Below are 21643 nucleotides of genomic sequence, written 5' to 3' on the forward strand. Positions count from 1 at the left end.
TTTTCTACGCACCTCAATATTTATGACGTTACATCTCCCGAACAATGTGGCAAACAATCATTAGATGAACGTCGCCCGAAGAACGCGAGACAGAAGCCAATAGGCAGTTTCTGGCAAACAATTACATACTTTTGCTGGTGCATTCAGTGACGTATGCAGATACTGTCTGCAAAGTCTGTTGCCAACGGAGCTAGCAGTAATTAAGTAATAAATTAAAACTATTTCCTTGATGTAGAAGACTTACTGCGTGAGAGGCAAAAACGTACACTACTGGCCATTAAAATTGCTACACCACGAAGATGACGTGCTACAGACGCGAAATGTAACCGACAGGAAGAAGATGCTGTGATATGCAAATGATTATCTTTTCAGAGCATTCACACAAGGTTGGCGCCGGTGGCGACACCTACAACGTGCTGACATGAGGAAAGTTTCCCACTGATTTCTCATACAAAAACAGCAGTTGATCGGCGTTGCGTGGTGAAACGTTGTTGTGATGCCTCGTGTAAGGAGGAGAAATGCGTATCATCACGTTTCCGACTTTGATAAAGGTCGGATTGTACCCTATCGCGATTACGGTTTATCGTATTGCGACATTGCTGCTCGCGTTGGTCGAGATACAATGACTGTTAGAAGAATATGGAATCGATGGGTTCAGGAGGGTAATACGGAACGCCGTGCTGGATCCCAACGGCCTCGTATCACTAGCAATCGAGATGACAGGCATCTTATCCGCATGGCTGTAACGGATCGTGCAGCCACGTCTCGATCCCTGAGTCAACAGATGGAGACGTTTGCAAGACAACAACCATCTGCACGAACAGTTCGACGACGTTTGCAGCAGCGTCGACTGTCAGCTCGGAGACCATGGCTGCGATTACCCTTAGCGCTGCATCACAGACAGGAGCGCCTGCGACGGTGTACTCAACGACGAACCTGGGTGCACGAATGGCAAAACATCATTTTTTTTCGGATGAATCCAGGTTTTGTTTACAGCTTCATGATGGTCGCATCCGTGTTGGCGACATCGCGGTGAACGCACATTGGAAGCGTGTATTCGTCATCGCCATACTGGCGTATCACCCGGCGTGATGGTATGGGGTGCCATTGGTTACACGTCTCGGTCACCTCTTGTTCGCATTGACGGCACTCTGAACAGTGGGAGTTACAGTTCAGATTGTTACGACCCGTGGCTCTACCCTTCATTCGATCCCTGCGAAACCCTACATTTCAGCAGGATAATGCACGACCGCATTTTGAATGTCGTGCACGGGCCTTTCTGGATACAGGAAATGTTCGACTGCTGCCCTGGTCAGCACTTTCTCCAGATCTCTCACCAGTTGAAAACGTCTGTTCAATGATGGCCGAGCAACTGGCTCGTCCCAATACGCCAGTCACTACTCTTGATGAACTGTGGTATCGTGTTGAAGTTGCATGGGCAGCTGTACCTGTACACACCATCCAAGCTCTGTTTGACCCAATGCCCAGGCGTATCAAGGCCGTTATTACGGCCAGAGGTGATTGTTCTAGGTACTGATTTCTCAGGATCTATGCACCCAAATTGCGTGAAAATGTAATCACATGTCAGTTGTAGTATAATATATTTGTCCAATGAATACCCGTTTATCATCTCTATTTCTTCTTGGCGTAGCAATTTTAATGGCCAGTAGTGTACTTTTGCAGGTATACTCAGTGACGTATGCAGATACTGTGTGGAAAGTCTGTTGCCAATAAGCCTAGCAGTAAATAAGTAATAAATTAAAACTTTTTCATTGATGTACAAGATTTGCTGCGTGACAGGCGAAAACGTAGTAAGCAATAAACTTTCAGCATTTGGTGTGGGGTGTTAGTGCCTGCACGGTAGCTCAGCGTGTTCGGTCAGTGGGTTAGCTGCTCTCTGTAATAAAAAGAAAAACTGAGTTAATCGATCAACAACGAACTTACAAGGGTGTCGTACGACGTCCGCCCCGAGAAGATACGACGAGCAAAATGAAATTAAAAAAAAAAAAAAATAGCTGGGTGGTTACGTGCTCGCCTCCCATGCAAGCTGACCCGGGTTCGATTCCCGGCTGGGTTGGAGATTTTCTCCGCTCGGGGACTGGGTGTTGTTTTGTCCTCATCATCATTTGATTCTCGTCACCGGCGCGCATGTCGCCCAATGTGGTGCCGACTGAAGTAAGACTTGCACCTGGCGGCCGATCTTCCCCGACTGGGGCCTTCCGGCCAACGATGCCCTACGCTCATTTCCAGTAGATGAACAATCAACGGGTGTTTGCACGCCGATAGTCAGACTGCCTGAAGACAAACACACTGTTTCTGACTGTCACAGTCGTCTTACTACGACATAAAAATTACCTCTTAGTGATTAGATTAGGACAACATCTTAAATTTTTTAATTTGGCCAATAATTACGTGAAATATTCAGAATGAAATTTTTGTTGCTCCCGCAAGCAGTTACATATGCAACCTTTACCTGGTACCTGTTTTTTTTTTTTGTTCTGGGATACTCGCTCAGAAATATGGGTAGCAAAAATGTGGTTCAAATGGCTCTTAGCACTATGGGACTTAGCATCTATGGTCATCAGTCCCCTAGAACTTAGAACTCCTTAAACCTAACTAACCTAAGGACATCACAAAACACCCACTCATCACGAGGCAGAGAAAATCCCTGACCCCGCCAGGAATCGAACCCGGGAACCCTGGCGCAGGAACCGAGAACGCTACCGCACGACCACGAGCTGCGGACATATCAGCAACAAAAATTACTGTAGTTCAATTTTAAAAAGATGAAGCTGGTATCTATATCTATTGAAGTAATATCGCTATGAAGAGACAGTACATGTTATTTAGTGAGGACTTGTTCACAATTCGTCTGGGCTGAAGCAGAATGCGGTATCTTGAACGGTTCAGGATATACGTATTTAATGTGAACCGCTAAGCTGATTGACCTTGTATATATATACCTATTTGTACAATCATGATAACAGAGGGGAGAGATGTAAACGCCGGAACTGTTGTAAGCTTTCCTTTAGACATTGAACTCGGCGTGGAGTCGTTGACGCCATTCGTACAGCTTGCTGCTTTTGTTGTTCTCCGATAGCGCAAGCAATAGGCTATCGCCTCTGTCTGCACATACTCCTCGCAGGCAAACAATGAACCACTGGTGGAAGGTGGGGAGAGTGAGGAGGATAAAGAGATAACGACTTACCATCGCTGGGATTTCTCGGAAGCAGAGACCGTTGTGCAGATGACGCCACTGTGGTCTGGGTGTGATGGGAGCCTTGCACTTTCCTCCGGGTGGACGTCGAACAGAGGTCCGCTAAAGGCTTGTTAATGCAACAAATGAGGCGAGTTATTGAGGACTTTCGCGTGTTGTCTTGGATGAAGAGATTTGGACCTCCACTGTACAAAGGTTCTTTATAAAACGGCATAATTTAGTGTATATATTATCCATTTGTGGACAATGAATAAAGTTTCAAGCGACATGTGTCCGGAATTCTGCAAGTGCTTGGTTTCCGAGTTATGGACACCAAAACAGTGATATTCACTAGGATGGTCCTGTTCCTACAGGTAGTTGCCTTTCCAAAAATTGTTTAAAATGTCCACCTCCAGCTTGAATACAGGCCTCACATAGATGTGTCATGGCCCTGGAACACAATCCCAGAGGTATTACGTATAACGTCCTAACTGGTCACAATTCGATTGCGAAAGGATTCCATACACGAGTCTTTTACAGAATTGAAAATTTGCCATAAAAAATGGTTCAAATGGCTCTGAGCTCTATGGGACAACATCTGAGCTCCCCTAAAACTTAGAACTACTTAAACCTAACCAACCTAAGGACATCACACACATCCATGCCCGAGGCAGGATTCGAACCTGCGACCGTAGCAGCAGCGCGGTTCCGGACTGAAGCGCCTAGAACCGCTCGACCACAGCGGCCGAAAATTTGCCATCAACTGTACAAATTTATTATTTACATTCTATCAGTTTCGGTCTTCGCGACCACCTTCACAGGAATAAAACAAACCTACACATTAGTTGGATATATAATCGGTTATTTCTGAAACCACACATGTAACATTTTTCTCCTTTTTTAGAAAACCAAACCAACTGCTTCAATACTTAATATCGCTTTTCACAGACTTGCACGTTAAATGACATTTTTTTCCTAATGTGCTGAGTCGCTGGTTTTATTTCTTATTTTATCATTAATTATATAACAGTTTTTAAAACTTTTGTACATGTGTTGTTTGTGCAAGGAATGACTTTTACGAAATCTAATATATCTAATATTTTACTTTATTTGCATGGAGTAACGAATAAGAAAATACACTTCACTTGTAAAAGAACAACTATGTTTCACTTGGATTGGTCTAACAGCATCAACAGATCTTGCCTGGCAACATAAACAGAGCTTCAAAACAAAAGAATTATAAGTCGTAGGTATTATAAGTAATTACATCTACATACAAGCTACGCAAGCCACCGTACGGTGCTTGGCAGAGGGTGCCCTGACCACCACTAGCGATTTCCCTTCCCGTTCCACTAGCAACTAGGGCGAGGGAAAAACGACTATCTATATGCCTCCCTGAGAGCACTGATTTCTTATGTCTTATCTTCGTGGTCCTCACACGAAATGGATGTTGGCGGCAGTAGAAATGTCCTGCAGTCGTCTTCAGATGCCGGTTCTCTAAATGTTCTCTATAGTGTTCCTCGAAAAGAACGTCGTCTTCCCTCGAAGAATTCCGGTTTGAGTTCCCAAAGCTTCATCTCTGTAACACTTGTTCGAACCTATCAGTAACAAAACTAGCAGCCCGCCTCTGAATTGCATCGATGTCTTCCTTTAATGCGACCCTCGTGCGGATCCCAAACACTCGAGCAGTACTCAAGTATGGGTCGCACTAGCATCCTATATGCAGTCTCCTTTACAGATGAACCACACTTCCCCAAAATTTTGTCAATAACCCGAAGCTGACCATTTGCCTTCCCTATCATAATCCTTACATGCTCACTCCATTTCACATCGCTTCGCAACGCTACGCACAGATATCCAAATGTCGTGACTATGTCAAGTAGGACACTACTAACACTATATCTGAACTTTAGGTGTTTGTTTTTACAACTCATTGGTATTATTTTACACTTCTCTACATTTAGAACTAGCTGCAATTCATCACACCGCCATATAGTTTGTCTATGTCCTCTTGTGTGCACGTACAGTCACTCAACGATAATACCTTCTCGTACACCACAGCATTATCAGCAAAGATCAGATTGTGTTCACCTTGCCCGCCAGATCATTTATATATACAGAGGGAATAAGAGCGGTCTTATCACACTTCCTTGGGGCACTCCTAATGATGTCCTTGTCTTTGATAAACACTCACCACCGAGGAAAACATACTGAACTCTGAACTAAGAAGTTTCGAACTATTCACAAATCTGGGAACCTATGCTCGTACCTTCGGTAACAGTCTGCAGTGGGGTATCGTAAGAAATGTTTTTTCGGAAAGCAGGAAATATGGAATCTACCTGTTTCCCTCCATACAAAACTCTTAGTATACCATGTGACAAACGGACGACGCTTTCCAAAACCGTACTGACTCATGGACATAAGCTCTTCAGCCTCCACGAAATTTATTATATTCTAACTCAGAATATGTTCTAGAATTTTACAACAAACCGATGTTAGCAATATTGGTCTCTAATTTGGTGGATTCGTTCGTTTACTCTTGTTACATACAAGAGTCACCTTCCCGTTTTTTCGGTCACTTGCGAGTTTGCGATAGGCGAGAGAGGTTCGCGGTAAATGCCACAGTCGTTTCGTAAAACCACAAGTCTTCCTTTTAACTGCTCTAGTCCTCATTTTCTGCATCTGAGTGAAGAATATCAGTCATTTCCTTGCAGATTCACAGCATTCAGTGTACACTTCCACTTCCTTCAAATTCGCTGTCTTATTCTTGTTAACGGGGACTCTTCCTTGTGGATAACCTTTCTTGTGACGAAGAGAAGTGGCTCTGGCTGTTGGTGTAAAACTGAAGGTATTCAAAACTACTCCATGATGAATCAGCTGGTAACTAATTTTCCCTTCACCTGATTTCTGTAACGAAACTCCTTGTACGTGAATATCTTGAGACCTACTTGGATTCCATAAAGCACTGTGGCTTACAGCGACCGTAGACTATAAGGAAGAAGAGGCACACAGCAATCAGTCGCAATCCAATTAGTTTTCATTGTTCTTGCGTATCTAGATTTCAGCTACAAATACCCGCCCACTGTGCTAAAATACAAGGAAATTACACAATCAGAATTAATTTACTTTACATAGAAAAATACGTGAAACACTATGTTATCCAATAGCATCTATGCATTCTGCTCAGCGCACTGTATGAGTTACAACCCAACAAACTCGCGGCAGTATCCTTCACCGTACCATCTTACTGGTGTATAGGCAGAAGGAAACTGAGGCGATTGTTTACACCCAGTACAGCAGTCTTACTTTACGTGATGCATTACAAATTAACGTTCAAATGTTCAAATGTGTGTGAATTTCTAAGCGACCAAACTGCTTAGGTCATCGGTCCCTAGACTCACACACTACTTAAACTAACTTATGCTAAGAACAACACACACACCCTGCCCCAGGGAGGACTCGAACCTCCGGCGGGAGGCGCAGCGCAGTCCGTGACATGGCGTCTGAAACCGCTTGGCCACTCCGCGAGGCTACAAATTAACGAACAGAGTACCACTTCAAAACAATAGTCGAAAAACACTTTAGTCGAAAAACACTTTTTATATCTAAAATCAACAAATATATTTGCATATTAGTTTACACGTTCAAGAAAAGCCATCTTACAAAGTGCTTGCTCATATCTTAACGGTGAAGCGATACACCAAAACCTAGTGAAAGGATCATTAACACTTTGCCGTCCTCACGTCTCGTACAAATTTATTCTCTCGGCGCCGGCAGCGCTACTTCGGATTACTTGGCTTGTCGCCGGCCGCTTGTCATCAATCCGTTGATGACAAGTTTCAAACACATTGACTTTATCGCGTTATAATTTTCCGGAAATCCTCTATTTTGCCATATCGTTCCACAAACTCGAATTTTCTTTTCCAGTAACTTCTCTGCAATATCTACACTGTTATAATAATTATCCGTGCAGAGTTGATGCCACCTTCCATCAGAAGGTGTCAATAGTCCCATCTCGGTTTTTGCTAAAGGCTGTGCAGCGCCGGAATATATTTTGAATGAGGAAACGTATCCCGTACTCGAATCACACACCATCCGAATCAGTATGCCGTATTCCGTAATATTCGGCGGATTGTAAACTTTAAAATTTAACCGTCCACTCCACGGTATCATTCCTTCATAAATTGAGATTTTTTACTTAGATTAAACGTTTCTTTAAACTTTTTGGAAAAATAATCAATTACGAATTGCATTTTGACAAGCCGGTCGGCATTATCCGGTTTCTTGTTGCTGTCGGAAAAATGTAAAAATGATAATATTTGTCTGAATCGGTTGTGGACATCGTTTTGCGAAATGTCGGTGTGTCTATCAACCGATTCGTTGACCAATAATCATCGATCCTTGCTTTTTTTACAATTCCCATAAGGATAACAAGCCCAAACGATTTTCTAAGTTCGGGTCACGTAACGTCGACAAATTTGCCATTTTTTCAATCCGGTTTCCTTTTATTGCAATTTTGACTATAGTACTTGTTGGTTTGGTTACTAATATATTCAAACAGATCGTTCCCAGTATATAATTGTACGATATCCTCGACGCTCTGTGTATCTTTGGGAAGTATGTTTGGACCCGGAGATCCTTCAAATTAATTATTGGTCCTCGGTAAATCAAAGTCTGGCCACTGCGCACTGTCCTCTCCTAGGTCTGATTCAGACGAATCAGTTGGCAACCGTAGCGTCCGCCGAATTCTTCTTGGACATATTTCACTATCTTCCTACGATTCTGCTTCACTTTCATTTTTTTATATCCAATGTCTTCTTCCCAATCGGCCAAGTCGACCGGAACGTCAGACAAGACGTCCGCGCATTCATCGTAAATAATCCTATCGTCTCTTTCCTCTGCCGTGATGAATGGGCACAAGTACTTATAAAAACAAAAAAACTTGTTGACGTGTGTAACTCATTGCTACTAAAGTGCTATCGCCGACCACTGCGCGATACTACCCTTATGACACCACTGCGGTATCGCCGGACGGCATAGTGTTAATAGGTTCATACAACTGTCTTATACAAAACTGTTACACTACTTTAAAAAGTGAAAAGATTTTTTTTGTGATCGTCTTGAAACAATACAGTTCCATACCATCTCGGCATTTAGGGAAATTACGGACAACCTAAATCAGGATGGCTGAACACGGGTTTGCACCGTCATCCTCCCGAATACGAGACCAGTGTGCTAACCACTGCGCCACCTTGCTCGGCGAACAATTGAAATTACGCTTAAAGTTCGCCGGATGTCGCGAAGTGCAGTTATTATCAAACAGTGCATGAATATAAACTGGGGTAATTTACACTCCATTTTAAGAAAAACTGCACTACTGGCCATTAAAATTGCTGCACCACGAAGATGACCTGCTACAGACGCGGAATTTAACCGACAGGAAGAGGATGCTGTGATATGCAAATTATTAGCTTTACAGAGCATTCACACAAGGTTGGCGCTGGTGGCGACACCTACAACGTGCTGACATGACGAAAGTTTCCAACCGATTTCTCATACACAAACAGCAGTTGACCGGCGTTGCCTGGTGGAAACGTTGTTGTGTTGCCTAGTGTAAGGAGGAGAAATGCGTACCATCAGGTTTCCGATTTTGATAAAGATCGGATTATAGCCTATCGCGATTGCGGTTTATCATATTGCGACATTGCTGCTCGTGTTGGTCGAGATCCAATGACTGTTAGCAGAATATGGAATCGATGGGTTCAGGAGGATAAAACGGAACGCCGTGCTGGATCCCAACGGCCTCGTATCACTAGCATGGCTATAACGGATCGTGCAGCCACGTCTCCAACCGTGAGTCAACAGAGGGGGCCGTTTGCAAGACAACAACCATCTGCACGAACAGTTCGACGACGTTTGCAGCAGCATCGACTATCAGCTCGGAGACCATAGCTGCGGTTACCCTTGACGCTGCATCACAAACATGAGCGCCTGCGATGTTGTATTCAACGACGAACCTGGGTGCACATATGGTAAAACGTCATTTTTTCGGATGAATCCAGGTTCTGTTTACAGCATCATGATGGTCGCATCCGTGTTTGGCGACATCGCGGTGAACGCACATTGGTAGGGTGTATTCGTCATCGCCATACTGGCGTATCACCCGGCGTGATGGTATGGAGTGCCATTGGTTACACGTCTCGTTCACCTCTTGTTGGCATTGACGCCACTTTGAACAGTGGACGTTACATTTCAGATGTGTTACGACTCGTGGCTCTACCCTTCATTCGATCCCTGCGAAACCTTACATTTCAGCAGAATAATGCACGACCGCATGTTGCAGGTCCTGTACGGGCCTTTCTGGATACAGAAAATGTTCGACTGCTGCCCTGGCCAACACATTCTCCAGATCTCTCACCAAATGAAAACGTCTGGTCAATGGTGGCCGAATAACTGGCTCGTCCCAATACGCCAGTCACTACTCTTGATGAACTGTGGTACCGTGTTGAAGCTGCATGGGCAGCTGCACCTGTACATTCCATCCAAGCTCTGTTTGACTCAATGCCCAGGCGTATCAAGGCCGTTATTACGGCCAGAGGTGGTTGTTCTGGGTACTGACTTCTCATGATCCGTGCACCCATATTGCGTGAAAATGTAATCACATGTCAGTTCTAGTATAATATATTTGTCCACTGAATACCCGTTTCTCATCTTCATTTCTTCTTGGTGTAGCAGTTTAAATGGCCAGTAGTTTAGTTTCCCACGCATCTCAATATTTATGTCGTCATGTCTCCCGAACAATATGACAGACACTGATATGCTTTTTCAGGTACACTCAGTGGCGTATGCAGATACTGTCTGCAAAATGTGTTGACACTGGACATAGCAGTAGAGAAGTAATAAACTGAAACGTCATGCCTGAGGTTTAAATTTCGCTGCGTACTATTTTCAGCAGAAGCTAGCTTTTCACGCATCTAAACATCTATGACGTCACTTCTCATGAAGTATTTACACTGAAGCGCTAAAGAAGCTGGTATAGGAATGCGTATTCAAATAGAGAGATATGTAAACAGGCAGAATACGTCGCTGCGGTCTGCAACGCCTATACAAGACCACAAGAGTCTCTCGCTCTTCTTAAATCGGTTACTGCCGCTACAAGGGAAAATATCAAGATTTAAGTGACTTTGAACGTGGTCTTACAGTCGGTACCCGAGCGATGGGACACAGCATCCCCGAGATAGCGATGAAGTGAGGATTTTCCTGTACCATCATTTCATGCCTGTACCGTGAATATCAGGAATCCGGCGAAACATCAAAACTCTGACATCGCTGACGCCAGAAAAAGATCCTGCAAGACAGAACCAACGACGACTGGAGAGAATCGTTCAACGTGACAGCAGTGCAACCCTTCCGCAAACTGCTGCTGATTTCAGTGCTGGGCCATCCAATAAGTGTCAGCGTGCGGACCATTCAACGAAACGTCATCGATATGGACTTTTGGAGCCGAAGGACCACTCGTGTACCCTTGATGACTACACAACACAAATCTTTACTCTTACGGATTTACGGACAGCCCTGGAGCACTCATGGTGTCAATTCGGTCCAGCACTACTTCAGACATTGTGTATTGTGTATTAAACCGGGGACCTAGAAAGGACACAGGCGCTTCATCCCACCATAGCCCTCAGTGGTTCACCTCTCAATAGGCCACAGCAGTCCACCCACCCCGCCGCCGCGCCACACCGAACCCATGGTTATTGTGCGGTACTGCCCCCAGTGCGCCCCTCCCCCCTCTCCTCGCCACTTCGGGAACGTCTCATACGACACGAGTGTAGCCCCAAATGTTTGCGTGGTAGAGTAATTATTGTGTACGCGTACTTGGAAACAGTGTTTGCGCAGCAATCGCCGACATAGTGTAACTGAGGCGGAATAAGGAGACCCAGGTCGCATTCGCCGAGGCAGATGGAAAACCGCGGTAAAAACCATCCACGGGCTGCCCGGCAAACCGGACCTCGACACTAATCCGCCGGGCGGAGTCGTGCCGGGTCACTGCACGCCTCCCCGCCCCGGAAGCAGCGCGTTGGACCGGGCGGCTAGCCGGCCGAGCTACTTCAGACACTAGTCGAGTCCATGCCACATGGTGTTACGGCACTTCTGCGTGCTCGCAGGGCCCTACACGATATTAGGCAGGTGTACCAGTTTCTTCAGTTCGTCAGTGTATCATACAATGATATAATTCTGCAGATACTTTCAGTGATAGACGTGGATGCTGGTAAGTTGCATAAGTAATACAGATCCAGATTGTATTCAATACTTTCTTGTGGTCATGATGCGTTTCGGTCGTAGCCCATCATCAAATCAGGTCAGTTGAGAAATACAGTATGAAAGTAAAAGGAATTCCATGAACAACCACGTCACATATATCCACATTATGTCATTTGTTCATAATTGCAATTGAAGACATTAAATCCGATGCAAATTTAATTACAGTAATTATTTTTAAATAAGGCAAAGATAATTCAAATCACTTAATTTTTTACAGCACAGCTGTGCAAGAAAGTCAGCTGTAAAACATAGTACAACAATAAAGATTTCGTTTACAGTAAAACTTATGAAAGACACTTCACTAATAAAGTTACATGTAGTCATTAGAATTGCATAAGACATAGTGAAAGTTAAAGGAAATAAGCCAGATGGGGAACAACTCATTTTGTTGATATACTTTCCGGGATGTGAGGTCGTCTTGCCAAGCAGCGCCTCTGAGGAAGTCCAGCGCAGTCCTGGACGAAACGTAAGGAGCAGAAAAGTTCTTGGACCATGACCTCACATCCCGGAAAGTATATCAACAGCCATGTCACCCGGTCGTGAAAGCCTTCATTCTACAAGAATTCATTTTTCCTCCCCACAAGAAAATCATTGAAAAAAATCAAAGAACCACGTACGACTGCTTCAAATTTGCTCACTTATCGTAAGTTCTGGGTCTACCTGATAACTCATATATAGGCGTATTTCAATTTCTTCTAGAATGTTTAGCGCTGCACCTTTATTACCGAAGTCCAAGATCGACGTATCGTCATCAATATTTTGAAACGGTTGTTGGTTCTCCTTTAAATGAAAACCTAACGCACTTCAACTATTTGCGTATCCACGTTTTACGAAATCTAATTTGAAACTCCCTTCTAGCTTGCTCGATGCAATATTTCTCACAGGAACGCAGAAAATCTTGTAGATGGCTGCACTACAGAATTTATTCGGTAGTGGTTCTAAGCTATGTCGCAGCAATTTACCCAGTTTATTATTCGCTCGAAATCCCACTGTAATATTATATTTGAAGAAGACATCAGCTTTCCTACGTGACATGAACCCGTAGTATGACAACGAAATATATCTTTCCACCACCTTGTTAACCACTTCATTCCTTTCTACTCCGTTAAAAACTTTTCTTCAACTCGTCCTGATTGCCGCCTCAGTGAAGTCGTTAGCCATTCCGACCTGAACTGTCACGTCAGTTTCCTTCTCAGTCACATCTTCAGAGCAACCTAGTCCCGCTAGCCGATACAGCATCGAAGTAAAATAAGAACGCTGTTGAGCCAGTGGACGTCCTGAATCTTGCGACATCTACATCTACACCTACATTTATACTCCGCAAGCCACCCAACGGTGTGTGGCGGAGGGCACTTTACGTGCCACTGTCATTACCTCCCTTTTCTGTTCCAGTCGCGTATGGTTCGTAGGAAGAACGACTGTCTGAAAGCCTCCGTGTGCGCTCGAATCTCTCTAATTTTACATTCATGATCTCCTCGGGAGGTATAAGTAGTGGGAAGCAATATATTCGATACCTCATCCAGAAACGCACCCTCTCGAAACATGGACAGCAAGCTACACCACGATGCAGAGCGCCTCTCTTGCAGAGTCTGCCACTTGAGTTTGCTAAACATCTCCGTAGCGCTATCACGCTTACCAAATAATCCTGTGAAGAAACGCGCCGCTCTTCTTTGGATCTTCCCTATCTCCTCCGTCAACCCGACCTGGTACGGATCCCACACTGATGAGCAATACTCAAGTATAGGTCGAACGAGTGTTTTGTAAGCCACCTCCTTTGCTGATGGACTACATTTTCTAAGGACTCTCCCAATGAATCTCAACCTGGTACCCGCCTTACCAACAATTAATTTTATATGATCATTCCACTTCAAATCGTTCCGCACCCATACTCCCAGATATTTTACAGAAGTAACTGCTACCAGTGTTTGTTCCGCTATCATGTAATCATACAATAAAGGATCCTTCTTTCTATGTATTCGTAATACATTACATTTGACTATGTTAAGGGTCAGTTGCCACTCGCTGCACCAAGTGCCTATCCGCTGCAGATCTTCCTGCATTTCGCTACAATTTTCTAATGCTGCAACTTCTCTGTATACTACAGCATCATCCGCGAAAAGCCGCATGGAACTTCCAACACTATCTACTAGGTCATTTATATATATTGTGAAAAGTAATGGTCCCATAACACTCCCCTGTGGCACGCCAGAGGTTACTTTAACATCTGTAGACGTCTCTCCATTGATAACAACATGCTGTGTTCTGTTTGCTAAACATTCTTCAATCCAGCCACACAGCTGGTCTGATATTCCGTAGGGTCTTACTTTGCTTATCCGGCGAAAGTGCGGAACTGTATCGAACTCCTTCCGGAAGTCAAGGAAAATAGTATCTGCCTGGGAGCCTGTATCTAATATTTTCTGGGTGTCATGAACAAATAAAGCGAGTTGGGTCTCACACGATCGCTGTTTCAGGAATCCATGTTGATTCCTACAGAGTAGATTCTGGGTTTCCAAAAACGACATGATACTCGAGCAAAAAACATGTTCTAAAATTCTACAACAGATCGACGTCAGAGATATAGGTCTATAGTTTTGCGCATCTGCTCGACGACCCTTCTTGAAGACTGGGACTATCTGTGCTCTTTTCCAATCATTTGAAACCTTTCGCTCCTCTAGAGACTTGCGGTACACGGCTGTTAGAAGGAGGGCAAGTTCTTTCGCGTACTCTGTGTAGAATCGAATTGGTATCCCGTCAGGTCCAGTGGACTTTCCTCTGTTGAGTGATTCCAGTTGCTTATTTCGATGTCAGCCATTTCTTCGTTTGTGCGAGTATTTAGAGAAGGAACTGCAGTGCGGTCTTCTTCTGTGAAACAGCTTTGGAAAAAGTGTTTAGTATTTCAGCTTTACGCGTGTCATCCTCTGTTTCAATGCCATCATCATCCCGGAGTGTCTGGATATGCTGTTTCGAGCCACTTACTGATTTAACGTAAGGCCAGAACTTCCTAGGATTTTCTGTCAAGACGGTACATAGAATTTTACTTTCGAATTCACTGAAAGCTTCGCGCATAGCCCTCCTTAGGCTAACTTTGACATCGTTTAGCTTCTGTTTGTCTGAGAGGTTTTGGCTGCGTTTAAACTTGCAGTGAAGCTCTCTTTGCTTTCGCAGTAGTTTCCTAACTTTGTTGTTGAACCACGGTGGGTTCTTCCCGTCCCTCACAGTTTTACTCGGCACGTACCTGTCTAAAACGCATTTTACGATTGCCTTGAACTTTTTCCATAAACACTCAACATTATCAGTGTCGGAACAGAAATTTTCGTTTTGATCTGTTAGGTAGTCTGAAATCTGCCTTCTATTACTCTTGCTAAACAGATAAACCTTCCTCCCTTTTTTATATTCCTATTAACTTCCATATTCAGAGATGCTGCAACGGCCTTATGATCACTGATTCCCTGTTCTGCACTTACAGAGTCGAAAAGTTCGGGTCTGTTTGTTATCAGTAGGTCCAAGATGTTATCTCCACGAGTCGGTTCTCTGTTTAATTGCTCGAGGTAATTTTCGGATAGTGCACCACTCGATGCTCTGTCCCTACCACCCGTCCTAAACATCTGAGTGTCCCAGTCTATATCTGGTAAATTGAAATCTCCACCTAAGACTATAACATGCTGAGAAAATTTATGTGAAATGTATTCCAAATTTTCTCTCAGTTGTTCTGCCACTAATGCTGCTGAGTCGGGAGGTCGGTAAAAGGAGCCAATTATTAACCTAGCTCGGTTGTTGAGTGTAACCTCCACCCATAATAATTCACAGGAACTATTCACTTCTACTTCACTACAGGATAAACTACTACTAACAGCGACGAACACTCCACCACCGGTTGCATGCAATCTATTCTTTCTAAACACCGCCTGTGCCTTTGTAAAAATTTCGGCAGAATTTATCTCTGGCTTCAGCCAGCTTTCTGTACCTGTAACGATTTCAGCTTCGGTGCTTTCTATCAGCGCTTGAAGTTCCGGTACTTAACCAATGCAGCTTCGACAGTTTACAATTACAATACCGATTGCTGCTTGGTCCCCGCATGTCCTGACTTTGCCCCGCACCCTTTGAGGCTGTTGCCCTTTCTGTACTTTCCCGAGGGGATCTAACCTGAAAAACCGCCCAGTCCACGCTACACCCGTGTAGCCGCTTGCTGCGTGCAGTGGACTCCTGATCTATCCAGCGGAACCCGAAACCCCACCACCCTATGGCGCAAGTCGAGGAATCTGTAGCCCACACGGTCGCAGAACCGTCTCAGCCTCTGATTCAGACCCTCCAATCGGCTCTGTACCAAAGGTCCGCAGTCAGTCCTGTCGACGATGCTGCAGATGGTGAGCTCTGCTTTCATCTCGCTAGCGAGACTTGCAGTCTTCACCAAATCAGATAGCCGCCGGAAGCCAGAGAGCATTTCCTCCGATCCATAACGACACACATCATTGGTGCCGACAAGAGCGACCACCTGCAGATGGGTGCACCCTGTACCCTTCATGGCATCCGGAAGGACCCTTTCCACATCTGGAATGACTCCCACCGGTATGCACACGGAGTGCACATTGGTTTTCTTCCCCGCTCTTGCTGCCATTTCCCTAAGGGGCCCCATTACGCGCCTGACGTTGGAGCTCCCAACTACCCGTAAGCCCACCCTCTGCAACCGCCTGGATCTTGCAGACTGAGGGGCAACCTCTGGAACAGGACAAGCAGCCATGTCAGGCCGAAGATCAGTATCAGCCTGAGACAGAGCCTGAAACCGGTTCGTCAGACAAACTGGAGAGGCCTTCCGTTCAGCCCTCCGGAATGTCTTTCGCCCCCCTGCCACAACTCGAGACGACCTCCCACTCTACCACAGGTGGGGGATCAACCTCAATGAGGGCAGTATACCGGGCAGCCACAGTCGTAGCCCGATCGGGGGATTCGTGGGACGAGCTGGCCGTCCCCGACAAACCCCCATACGGACCCCCACAGTGATGCCCATTGGCAACAGCCTCAAGCTGTGTGACCGAAGCCAACACTGCCTGAAGCTGGGAGTGAAAGGATGCCAACTCAGCCTGCATCCGAACACAGCAGTTGCAGTCCCTATCCATGCTAAAAACTCTTGTGTAAAGAACGTCTGAACTAATGTACAGAGAGCACAAACAAATCGACACAAAATTTAAACGGTTATTAAAATACAAGATTGTCAAGTATACGCAGTAATGCTGCTACTTGCGCACTGCTGACACACTGCTCGGCGGCGGAAGGAGACTACGCGATTTTACACTATTCAGGTACTAAAACGCGATGCTACAACTCTCAAATACTATAATACGCCAGAAATTTATGAATCAAACATTGCAAGTACCAAAAAGAAATTAAGAATTGAACTATGTAACAAATAACTGAGCTAGGAGTATACGACTTTCTGCTGGTAGCTGCTCATCTAACGGCGGCAGGGAGCACACTGGCTGTGACCAACCGACACTGGCCGTTCAAAATAAAAACAGAAGACATACGACTACGTGAATTTACACTATTCAGGTACTAAAACGCGATGCTACAACTCTCAAATACTATAATACGCCCGAAATTTAAGAATTGAACAATGCAAGTACCAAAAACACGCAAAGAAATTAAGAATTAAATTATGTAACAAATAAGTGAGTTAGGAGTATACGACTTTCTGCTGGCAGCTGGTTATCTAACGGCGGCAGGGAGCAGATTTGTAAGTCCAAAAAATTAATTCAATCCTCTATTTCGATTTCATGACTGAACTCCACATTTCTAAGTAAAGAATTAAGAATATTCGCTAGGTCCCGAACGTCATTTTCATCACATGACAAAATTATGAAAATGTTGCCGACATAACTGCGAACTGCAATCTTTTCACATACTGTAGTATATGTATCAAACAATTTGTTCTCTAAAAAATTTGCGAAAGTTTCTGAAATGATTGCTGAGAGACTTGAGCCCACTACAAGACCATCTTTTTGGTGATAAATTTTCTTATTAAAAGTAAAATAACTGAAAGATAAGTATACTTTAACTAACTCCAATAGCTCAGCAGCATCCAAGGGATCTACTTTTCCAAAATGCGTGAAACTATTATAAATAATTTCTAATATTTCATCAGCTGGGACATTCGTATAAAAATTCTTCATTTCGAAGAATACAAGATGTGCATTTTCCGGAAAGACTGTGTTTTGTACAATAGGTATCATTTCAAAACTACTTTTGACTCTGTACATTTTTTCAAATGCAAAGAATTCTCTAATTTTTGCTTGACAAAAGCTATTTACAAGGTAGTTTAGACATTTAGAAGCGCTAATTACAGGACTAATCGGGTGGTTTTCTTAATGGAGCTTGATATGTGCTCGTAAAAGTGGAATTTTTGGATTAATCATCAACAGCATTTTATTTTTCTATACGGTACCAACAAATATAGTAGAACTGATGATAGCATTTCTGACAACGTTAGAAAAAGAAGCAAATGGCTGTGTATTTATCACCACTGGCCTGAGCAGATTTAAACATTTTAGTACCTCGCCACTATTCTTAACTTCTGAAATTATTTCTTTAAACAACTTATAATCAGAGTCTGGAGGCAGGTTAAAATTTAGGCCTCTGTTAAGCAGCCATAACTCTTCGTCAGAGAAAGTGGTACCACTCAAGTTAACCACTCTTGCGGCGAATTCGTGTTTGCTTACTTGGTCAGTGGCAGGGTGTGCGGCGCCCGACGCTGTTCACGGCCAGCCGTTGCAATTTTCGTCAACGCCTCTCCTGAATAATATCACGCTCCCAACACACATATTCGTAAATTAATTTATGTATCATGGTGGTTGTTACTGGAACGTCTTTTACTGCCATTCTATATTTCACAACTGCCGTTCGTGCACTCTAGTACTGACTGAACTTTTATTATTTTATATTAATATTCCTATTTTACACGTCATCAGAAGTGCTGCCTTCTAGCGGTAAAAGTTTGTATAGACATTACTCAACGTCCTTGTCGATGACTGTAATAATCTTAAATGGTATGTGTTTATGTTCTTCAAAAATGTATACAAGTAATTTCATTTGATGTTTATATAATCTCATTCCTTTGACTACACTGTATTGTATGATAGCATTGTTTTCAATTGTTATTGTTACTTGTCACCAGGTCATCTGATGATGGACTGCGCCCGAACCACAAGAAAGTATTCAGTACTATCTGGATCTGTATTATTTACGCGGCTTACCAGCATTTTTAAATTCACTTTACTGTTATTTTGATCGCACACCTCTGCCAGTACTTCAGGTCCGATTTTCAAAATTTGTGGATACTTTCTACAAAGGGTGTTGGGAATAGAGTCAGTAATAAAGAAGTAACAAATTAAAGCGTTTTGCTTGATGCAGAAGTTTTACTGCGAGAGAAGCGAAAACGTAGTAAGTAATAAACTGTGAGTATTTTGCGTGGGGTTTCAGGGAGAAAAAGTTTCGTAAAGATTTGAAATCACGTGTAAGTTTGTTGGAAGTCGCTAAGTGCTCTGCCGCTCGCTGTGGCCGAGCGGTTCTAGGCGCTTTAGTCTGGAACCACGCGACCGCTACGGTCGGAGGTTCGAATGCTGCCTCGGGCATGGATATGTGTGATGTCCTTAGGTTAATTAGGTTTAAGTAGTTCTAAGTTGTAGGGGACTGATGACCTCAGATGTCAAGTCCCATAGTGCTCAGAGCCATTTGAACCATTAGGTAAGTGCTCTAAATGGAAATGAGCGTGTGGCATCGTTGGCCAGGAGGCCCCATCCGGAGAAGTCAGGCCGCCGAGCGCAAGTCTTATTTCAGTCGACGCCACATTCGGCGACTCGCGTGACGGTGATGAGGATGTAATGATGATGAGGACAACACCACACCCAGTCCACGAGCGGAGAAAATCTCCAACCCGGCATGTAATAGAACCCGGACCCTCTGCATGGCAGGTAAGCACGTTACCACTCACACTCTGCTAAGCAGGCGGACGCTAAGTGCTCTGGCCTCAAATTCTGGATGAATAAAGTCCGGGTATTTGCACGCCCACAGCTGGGCTGCCTCAAGGCAAATATTTTTTTTTTATAACTGTCGTGGTCATCTTATTGTGTTAAACACCCAGCGTAAAAAATACTTTGCATTGTGATAGCATTTTAAATTTTTTATTCGGTCAGTAATTACATGAAATACTCAAAATCAAATTTTTGTCCTCCATGGAATGAATTACATAAGCAATTTCGACTGGTACCTGTTTTTTGGTTCCGACATACTCGCTCAGTGATATGGATACTCGCAGTAAAAATTACTGCAGTTCCATTTGAAAAATCGAAAATGGTACCGATACCTTTACAATTAATATAGACAAGAAAAGAGCAGCAAATGAAGAAGTTGGGAGAGAGAAAGGAAAGCATAAAAGAGAAGGATGACAGAAGGTATAGCAACAAAAATAAATTTAACACAGCTGAAACAAGGCAACTCTGAGGAAGGATAGAGGCAATATACACTACTGGCCATTCAAATTGCTACACCACGAAGATGATGTGCTACAGACGCGAAATTTAACCGACAGGAAGAAGACGCTGTGATATGCAAATAATTAGCGTTTCAGAGCATTCACACAAGGTTGGCGCCGGTGGCGACACCTACAACGTGCTGACATGAGGAAAGATTCCAACCGATTTCTCATACACAAACAGCAGTTGACCGGCGTTGCCTGGTGAAACGTCGTTGTGATGCCTCGTGTAAGGAGACGAAATGCGTACCATCAGGTTTCCGACTTTGATAAAGGTCGGATTGTAGCCTATCGCGATTACGGTTTACCGCTTCGCGACATTGCTGCTCCCATTGGCCGATATCCAATGACTGTTAGCAGAATATGGAATCGGTGAGTTCAGGAGGGTAATACGGAACGCCGTGCTGGATCCCAATGGCCTCGTATCACTAGCAGTCGAGATGACAGGCAGCTTATCCGCATAGTTGTAACGGATCGTGCAGCCACGTCTCGATCCCTGAGTCAACAGATGGGGACGTTTGCAAGACAACAACCGTCTGCACGAACAGTTCGAAGACGTTTGCAGCAGCATCGACTATCAGCTCGGAGACCATGGCTGCGGTTACCCTTGACGCTGCATCACAGATGGTGTACTCAACGACGAACCTGGGTGCACGAATGGCAAAACGACATTTTTTCGGATGAATCAAGGTTCTGTTTACAGCATCATGATGGTCGCATCCGTGTTTGGCGTCATCGCGGTGAACGCACATTGGTAGCGTGTATTCGTCATCGCCATACTGGCGTGTCACCCTGCGTGATGGTATGGAGTGCCATTTGTTACAGTCACCTCTTGTTCGCATTGACGGCACTTTGAACAGTGGAGGTTACATTTCAGATGTGTTACGACCCGTGGCTCTACCCTTCATTCGATCTCTGCGAAACCCTACATTTCAGCAGGATGATGTACGACCGAATGTTGCAGGTCCTGTACGGGCCTTTCTGGAAACCGAAAATGTTTGACTGCTGCCCTGGCCAGCACATTCTCCAGATCTCTCACCAATTGAAAACGTCTGGTCAATGGCGACCGAGCGACTGGCTCTTCACAGTACGCCGGTCACTACTCTTGATGAACTGTGGTATCGTGTTGAAGTTGCATGGGCAGCTGTACCTGTACACGCCATCCACGCTGTGTGTGACTCAATACCCAGGCGTATCAAGGCCGTTATTACGGCCAGAGGTGGTTGTTGTGTGTACTGATTTCTCATGATCCGTGCACCCATATTGCGTGAGAATGTAATCACGTGTCAGTTCTAGTATAATATATTTGTCCAGTGAATACCCGTTTATCATCTGCATTTCTTATTGGTGTAGCAATTTTAATGGCGAGTAGTGTAATTGTGGATTGACATCAAGTGATAGTCAAAAAAGACTAAACAACAATTCTTGGAGTATCAACGCAAAGAAGTGAATGAAATGATCAAGGTAGGAAAGCTAGAATATGCCTATAAATCAATTAAACAGTTCTTTGGGAACAGATGAATAAAATGTAGTGGAGTTCGAAATGAAAATAAAAAGGTTGATTCAAAAAGAAAGAACATTCAGCTTTTTGTTACAGA

The sequence above is a fragment of the Schistocerca piceifrons genome, chromosome 9, assembly GCF_021461385.2.
Source record: "Schistocerca piceifrons isolate TAMUIC-IGC-003096 chromosome 9, iqSchPice1.1, whole genome shotgun sequence".
NCBI lineage: Eukaryota > Metazoa > Arthropoda > Insecta > Orthoptera > Acrididae > Schistocerca > Schistocerca piceifrons.